Consider the following 8,729-nt stretch of genomic DNA (forward strand, 5'->3'; position numbering starts at 1 on the left):
AGGAAGGAGGCATGCTGGTGTTCAAACCTGGGCCCTGACCCCTTTTGTGTAGGCGGTTTGATTTACAAGCCTGTGTGTTCCGGCTTCAGCCAGCTCTGAGATCCAGGAACGCAATAGGTAGGGAGCCTTCCTAGGTTTGCCTTGATGTGAACTCAACATCAAACTGAATATTTGTCGACTCAAGTGTCTGCAGATAGAAAAGGTAAGGGACAATATGATAGAATCAAAGTGATAAATTTGGTCATGAGGCTTTTCCTGAGGTCTGGAATCTTGGGATGTGTAGTCACCTGCGCAAGCTGCTTTCAAATTGGTTCATGTTGGAACCCTGGGCTCTTGGGAGTGGACTTGGGTTTCTTTAAAGTACTTACTTTTCAGTTCAACAAGAATTAAAAGCAGGAGAAGCAGGATGAGTTTTGAATAATTTCTTGTTGGATTTCATTGTGTGGTTGATTCACAATCCCACTAGTGAATCCAAGTGTGTTATCAATGAGCCCCTTAGAATCCACCGTAAACCTCTAGGGGATGTGGGTTTCTTAGGAGCTTCCTACGGGCATCTCAGCATTTCAGTCACTGTGCATCCATCAAAGTATGTATTTGGAACACAGTGATCTTTGGTCTTCGGTCCATGGTCTTTGTCTACCAGCACAGAGCAGAGTAATCCTATGCCCAGAGCCTGGCCCTGTGCATTTCTCGTTCGTGGTGGCTGCCTCGCATGTCTGTGGAAAGACATCGGGTTTGTTCAAAGAGACCGTGACTTTCAAGTAGTAATTTATGCTCTAAGCAGAGAGAACTTATTGAGAAGGAAGAACAAGAGATGCATTAAGCCATAGACTCAAATGAAATTGAACATTGTCCTTTCAACAGGTTTTTTAAGTCTTCACTGAATTTGTTACAATATTGCTTCTGTTTAATGTTTTTTTGTGTTTTTGGCTGTGAGTCATATGGGATCTTAGCTACTGGACTAGGGATTGAACCGGCACCTCCTGCATTAGAAGACGAAGTCTTAACCACTGGACCACCAGGGAAGTCCCAAAACGTTCTGATGGGAAGACACGTGATAGTGGAAAAGTGATGCCTGAGGTCCGCCTCCTCTGTCCCCTTCTGCTGCCTCTCCATCCTTCTCTTGGCCTTCCCCATGGCCCTCACCCCTGTCTGCCCCCTGCAACATCCAAGCCCTGGGATCCTGCTTCGAAGGCCTCCTTGCACCAAGCTGTTCTACACTGACCTCCAAAATATCACAAACCTAACAGTCTCTTGGTGGAGGGGCTGAGGGGGGACCCAGCTGCCTGCAGGATCAGACCTGAGACTCTCACCCCCCAGCAGGACCCAGACCTCCATCGTCCTGCATAATCCTCCTCATTTCCCTGCCTGCTCTTGTTTGAAAACACATCTTTGTGCTGGGAAATTGCACATACTGCTAGCTGCAGGGGTCTTGTGTGGACAGTTAACTGCAGAAGGCTGTGTAGACAGTCAGGTGAGGGAGGCAGTGCAGAAAGTTGGGTACAGGTGGCAGTGTGACCAGTCCAGTGCAGAAAGTAGTGTAGACAGTTGGGTGCAAGAGGCAGTGAGGACAGATCCTGGAGGCCAGGACCACAAAGCCGTGGTCTCGGCCAGCACCCTTTGTTCTCTCTCCTTTGTGATCTCTGAACTTGTCTGGACCCACTCCACACGGCGCTGCCTCAACTGCTCTTTAGTGCAATTTGTTAGATGCAGGCGGTTAGCATCTATTTTAAATACGTGTCCTATGAAACATTTGTGAAGTGATCCTGGAGTCTTGAAATGCCACGTGCAGGTGAAGTGTCTGCAAGGTGAGAAGTCGAAGAGGGAGCAGCTGGGGTTCCATTCCCGTCCAGCCACCTGCTGGTGGCTCCTTGCGGGTGATGACTGGCCATCTCCTGCACGCCTCCAACTTTTCTTTATGCAGGAAGTGAGCAAAAACATGTTTTCTCACCTGAGACATCTTCTAGTAAAATGCTCTGGGATATGTGCTGGATCCCTGTTAGGTAAAAATTCAAAGGGGGCTAACGTGGATAAAACAAGTTCATTTACTACATTACTGAAGTTATGGGCTTTTAACTGCCGTGGAAGAAGCAATGGCTTCTTAGCAATTACATCAATTAATCTGACAACTCTGCTTAGAAATACATTTTGTGTATGTTATAGCCAAAAACTTAAAACTGCAGGAACACTGTGTGTGTGTGTGTGTGTGTGTGTGTGTGTGTACATGTGAGAGAGTGTGTGTGCACACACGTGTGCGGGTGTGCACGCTTGTTTGGGGGTGTGCATGTGCATGTGTGGGTGGTGTGCGTGCGTGCATGTGTGCACATGTGTGCATGGGTGTGTGGGTGTCTGCACGTGCACGTGTGGGTGTGTATGGGTTGTGTGCGTGCATGTGGGTGTGTATGTGCACACACGTGTATGCACATGTGTGTGTATGCTCGTGCGTGGTGTGTGTGGGTGTGTGTGCATGTGTGTGTGCTTGCGTCTGTCCACACAGGCACCGGATTGAGGGGCGGGGAAGCTTTCCCTGAAGCATGGATTTATTTCCGGGCCCTTTTTCCACCTCACAAGCCTCAGCACACACACATGTTGATCAGGTGGGCAGCTCAATGATGAAAAAGAGACTTTTATTAACGTTAACTGCTATTAATTTTAATGAGTGGCCTTGAAAGAAAAGTTAAATAGGTAAGTGCATTTGAAAACTTTCCTCTCAACCCAGTAGTTTAGTTGTTTAATCAGTGGCTACTAATTTGCTTCATAACTCAGACAACGTTGGGCTGGGAAGGGAATAGATCAGAGGTGTGTTTACTCTTTGGCTTCTAAGGAAATTTTGTTTTGGGGTGATGGTGACGGCGGCATGGTTAGCCCACATGGAACATGTGGAGGGAGGCATCATTGTGTCATTGTGCTCTGCTAACTTAGCCTTGGGCTTCTGGAATGTAGCAGGTGTAGTGGGGGGAGTCTCAGAGGACAGAGGTTGGACAGACAGAGCTGCCAATGACCAGGAAAGTTTTCATTCAGCCACTGCTAGGCACAGCCATTCCATCCTTATGTGTCAGTTTCTGCGACCCCAAATAGACCCACTCATCTAAAACACACGTACCTTTTATGGCTAATGTCTAAACTCAGTTCATTCCAGTGATCTGGGTGAAGTTAAGAAGTTGGAAGGTTCGGTAGTTTGGAAGAGAAAATGGGGAATCTCATGGAACTTGCATGGGGCGGGGGGTCTTTTGGCTGGAGATGCTTTACGAGCAGAGCTGGAGTTGACCCACATCCTTGTGGACTAGCTGTATCTCCTTCACCTGGCAGACCACGTCCAGTATCTCATTTAAACGACATCCCTCAGCCCTCTCTGGTTTGATGCTACTTTCTTCACGTGGTACACAGGGGGCCACTGGGAGTTCTGAACGTTTTGTTTGAGGACACGCAGTTAATAAGTAAAGGAAGTCGCCGCCGGTGTTCAGTTAGCGCTTACTCTGTGCCCTTGCTCTGGGTTATCTCACCTAACCTTCCCTGCAACTACAAAAGAATTGTGATTGTCCTCTTGGCTTCACAGGTGAGACACCTGAGATTTGTGAGTTGCCCGGATTAACCCAGGGGGAGGGCTGTGCTACGGATTCCACCTTGGGCCAGGCGCCAACCCCACGCTCCTCGAGTGGTCAAGCCGAGACCTGCTTTTCCAGGCTATTCCCCCTCCCTGCAACGCAGGCCCTCAGCGCTGTCCCCGGCCTCCCCTGTTGCCCGAAGGTCATGGATGAAGTAAGGGCAATGGGTTGGGGCAGGCCAAGGGTGGCGGAGTGAGGCGTCCTCGTGTCCCAGCTTTGCCAGAGGGGGCGGCCCAGTAAATGCCCACTGGACCTGTAGACAAGTGCAAACACAGCAATGTGAAATCCTGCTTGCAGCCTGCAATTTCCTCTGCAGGTGGGGAATGGTGGAAAGTCCTTCTTGGTTTCAGTAGAGCAGCTGCCAGCATCGTTTTCTCCTTAAATTTTTCTACAGCAAGTTTACAAAAGAGGGCTTCGGGATTGGCAGAAACAAACAGACACGCTGTAGCATCCAAACCACTGCCCCACAGAAAGGCAGGGATGATGGTGGTCTCAGCCCTCAAACCTCGGGGGCCCACCTGTGGGGGGGCCCACCCTCTGCCATCCTCCAGGGCTGCTCACCTGCTCTCTGCCCGGGCTCAGCGAATGAGGACTAACAGGGCCTCTGGCCTTTTATCTTTTTCAACTGGAAACTAACATGTTAGCCCGGGCTTCCCTGGTGGCGCAGTGCTTGAGAGTCCACCTGCCGATGCAGGGGACACGGGTTCATGCCCCGGTTCGGGAAGATCCCACATACCGCGGAGCGGCTGGGCCCGTGAGCCATGGCCGCTGAGCCTGTGCGTCCGAAGCCTGTGCTCTGCAACAGGAGAGGCCACAACAGTGAGAGGCCTGCATAACACAAGAAAAAAATAAATAAATAAAATAATAAAATAAATAAAATGTTAGCCCTCGGTTTCTTTCCTGAGACCTTACAGTTTTTTGATATGATATACCTGTCTCTGTGTCTCTCTCTGTGTCTGTCTCTCTCTCTCTGTTTCTGTCTGTCTGTCTCTCTTTCTACACACACACCACACACACACATACTCACCCATGGAGTTTAAATTTCTAAGTATAAATCAAAATGTGAAAGGGACATAAAGTCTAGAGCTGTGGCTTATGCAAACATTGCTTGAATTTACTGTCTTCTAAAGAGTAAACTGTTAGCTTTCAGTTGACCCGAGTTCCACAGGACACCCCCCAGGCTCCCTCAACTTACATAGGCAGAGGCCCCATCTCTTGCCCTTTCCAGTAAATTCCTTTCCTTTTTTTTTTTTTTTTTTTTAACGGAGTGTTCTTGGCACAAACAGTAGTAGAAATTGCTCAGACCTTAGGAATCAGGCACAATATCTTTGCCTTTTGGTTTCACACACACACAAGCACACACCCTGTTAAGTTCCCAGGGCAGACCGTGATGCTCCCCTTACTGCACACTGAAGTTGGGCCCCTCAGATTCCTGCCTCACCTGCACAATCTAATTTGGAGCAAGAGGTATGTCTACCTTACATCATGTGGAGTAACAGCCCTTAAGCAAGATGTATCAAATTGGCTGAGTATTTCAGGAATATTTGGGGACTGTCACTCATCACCCGTCAGCAGCTCGGCACTGTTTGTCTTGCACCAGCTGCCTGGGGAAAGACAGGCCCGAGTGGAGTTCACTCCTTCCTTGCGTTACTCTGTCTCTTTCAGATACATCGGGAGCTGAGTGAGAGGGGTCCATGTGCCTAGTTTCAGTGGACACGCATCTCCAGATTCTGAACACAAGTAAATATTTCAAGTTCAGGATGACGGGTAAAAGACACCACTGGGGGCTCAACAAGCAAGGTGCTTCTGGGGAATGATGGGCGAGGGTTGGGACTGGGGCCTGAGGTCGTCTTCCCCCAGCACAGCTTCCTGGTGACCTGGGTCCCCCTCCGGCTGTGTGACCTGGGCATCCTGCTCCCAGGCCTCTCCATGGGGGCTGTCTTCGTCCCCACCCCTCGGGGCACCGCCTGGTCCCCCTGGCAGCGCCCCTGGGGGCGGTGGGGATGCAGCGTCTCTTCCCTGTTGGGGGCAGGGGGTGTCCCAGGAGAACCTCTCCCTTACCTGCTGTTGGCTCCAATCTTGGCCCCGTGTCTGACTCCTGTGTCCCAAGGAATCATTGTAAGAGGGAGTAGTTTGAAAGCCACATTTTAAATGTGCCTTTACTGGGTATCTTGTGATCTGAGAAGGCGTGGGAAGGGGTCGTCGAGGGATGGGTCAGACGCGGCCCCCCTCAACTCCCTGGCCTTCTCTGTCTCACCCGTGCCGGGAGCAGGTCATAGGAAACCATCCCTAAAGCCATATCCACACAGAGGCACAGGGACTCGGGGCCTTCCCGGATCAGGCAGCCCTGCAATTCTACAAAATTGAAAGAGTATCATATGACATAGTCATTAATGTGTTATCTGGAAGGAATGTCTGTTTTCATTCTAGAATTCCTTAGCTGCAAAGTGTACATTGTGGTAACAAATTCAAGATTATTTTCTCATGAAAAGGCTGTGTTTAAAATGGAGCCCATGTGAATATAAAAAAGAATGTGTGTGTGTGTATGTGTGTGTGTGTGTGTGTGTGTGTATGCATACCTGAATCACTTTGCTGTACAGCGGAAATTAACACAACATTGTAAATCAACTATACATCAACAACAAAAACAAAAATAAGTAAAATGGAGCCCATGTGAAACACCAGACAATCAGAAGATTTTCTGATACTGTTAAGGATTATGTAATGTATTATTCAATTCATTGAATATTATTAACTCAGCTGTGCTAATTATAGAATTCTTTGTTGGAGGGATAACTCAGAAAGGTTCCTAAACCTTATAGACAGCAAATAGGTGTTGTGTCTACTGTCCATGAATGTGATTCCAAACCTAAAAGGAAATAGAGAAGTAAAAGAAAGTGATGTAACCTTCCAATGGAAGGGGGGAAACTGACAGAGACTTTATAACATTGAAAAGAAAGCCACGGGGAGCTCCACTGATTTAGGACCTTTGTTGGTAAAACAGAAGAATGTCCTGGCTAATTGTTTGTCTACATGGAAAGTGGGCCCCGGAGCTTCTGTGTTCCTATTTTAGGGAGGACATCTGAATTCAAGGACTCGCGGGCTCTCGGGAAACTAAGCATTAAGGCAGACTCGTAACTTACAACGGGCATTTAGCCTGATTCGTATTTGCACATCTCTTCCTCATGCGTTTTCACTCTGAGAGGAGGTGTGTGATTCCTGACCCCTGAGACCCTCTGCAAATAGCTCTCAATACTTTACAAATATTAATTCGTCAATGCACCAACAGCTGGGGGGGCAGGAAGGCGGAATCAACATCACCTGGGACAGCGTCCCAGAGACCATGTGCCTTTTCTGAGGTCACCTGGCTGTCCCAGGACTGGGGAGGAGCCCGTCACCCTTAACAGTGCAAGTGTCACCCTGACCACGGCCCAGGGTGGCACATGGAGCGGCAGGAGATTCTGTGCACTCTGAACGGAAACCCCGGCTTTTTTTTTTCCCTTGTGAACAATCCCCTTTTTTCATAGTGCAGCATTTTCATGATGTGGTTTTGAAGAAAAAAGTCAAAAGTGATTAGGGTGATGGCTTGCCATCTCTAAGCTGCTGGCTCGCTTTGGGTCGTGCTGGGAAAGGAGGGCGTCACACATCGACAAACTATTTCTGCTGCCCTTGCAGGTAATAAAATATATTGGAAGACATTTAAAAATACCTTTGCCCGATGGCAGGGCGCTGGCAGCCAGATGAGGAGAGTTTAGTATATGCTTCGCATGATAGTTCTTCATTGGAAAAGCTGACAGGTGCCCCGTTTTTATGAGCAGAACCAGCTGTTGTTATCCAGAGCTCTCAGAACCCCTGACACTCTGCTTGTCACGGGCAGATAGATCAGGATTCTGTCTGAGTGGGGAATTGTTCACAATTTCTACTAATAATTCCTCACAAGCACTTCACTAGTGACTAAAATGACCTTGGATTTTACAAATGAAAAACCTTCCCAGCCACATCCAGGGGTGAGGAGGCAGAAGGGCCCCGTGGGTTCCTCTCCCTCCCTATCATTTGCGTGGCCCTTCTTAAGCAATTTCCATTTCAAAGTCTTATTTTAACTTCCCTTGGGAATGCCATCTCAGGGGTGTGAATATAGATTAAACAAAACTTCCTGTTCCATGTTTTCCCCCCCCATGTTTTCCAAAACATGGAGCTCCTGAGGCTAGGGTTGTGGGTTTGCCTTCCAGACGAGCTTAGGAGAGATGAAGCCTTTGGGGGAGCCAGGACCCCATCTTATCTCTCAACTCAGAGGTGTGGGAGGCCACACAGGAATGTGCAGATGGTACAGAGTAGCCACAATTCTCTTCACTATGCTGGGAGTGCCTTTGGCTGTGGGCAAGCGGCTCCTCTCCCGGTGTGAAGGCAAGCTCGGACCACGGACACTGTGGTGCAAACCCAGAACTTCCCACACACACCACCGTGGATCCAAAGTCTGCATCCCCAGCCTGGTGCCTGTTGTGCAGCCTTGGCCTTGCCACGTTGGCATGTTCATTAATTCAATTCGTATAACTGCACTGCCGTTGTGTACCAGATGCTGGGTGGGACAATTTAGTCCACAGATGCTTTCCTTTTAGTTAATAAAACAAGAATTGAGAAGCAGGACCAATTGGATTTCTTCTAGACCTAAGAGTTTATAATCCCAAGATTCTCTGGATTGACATGTGATCTTCTTGGAGTTAGTAAGAGCTCCTTAAACAAAGGACATCCCCTATGAAGTTTGCTGATAACACCCATCTGTTTCATAAAGTTGTTTAAACTACCTTGGATAAAAGCTCAAGCCATAGATTCAACTACACAAGGGCTCAGTCAGCAGTGGTGGTTAGAAACCGCACTGAGAATCTAGCTCAGTGTCTCTTGAATACACATTTCTTGTGGCTACAGAAACGGAAGTGTCTCACCCTATGTGGAAACAGCCTAGCGGATAGATGCTGACGGCCGTGGATCTGTAGGGATGCAGCCATGAATGTGCAAGACGGTCTAAGCAATTCAGGATTATTTTCAAACTGTGGGTTTCTATCCACTGTGTGTCCAGTTTTCCTTAAATGAAATAGGATAGAAGAGAAAGTATCACACCGGGAATAT

This window comes from Lipotes vexillifer, unplaced genomic scaffold, assembly GCF_000442215.2.
Source record: "Lipotes vexillifer unplaced genomic scaffold, Lipotes_vexillifer_v1.1 scaffold1063, whole genome shotgun sequence".
Taxonomy (NCBI): domain Eukaryota; kingdom Metazoa; phylum Chordata; class Mammalia; order Artiodactyla; family Lipotidae; genus Lipotes; species Lipotes vexillifer.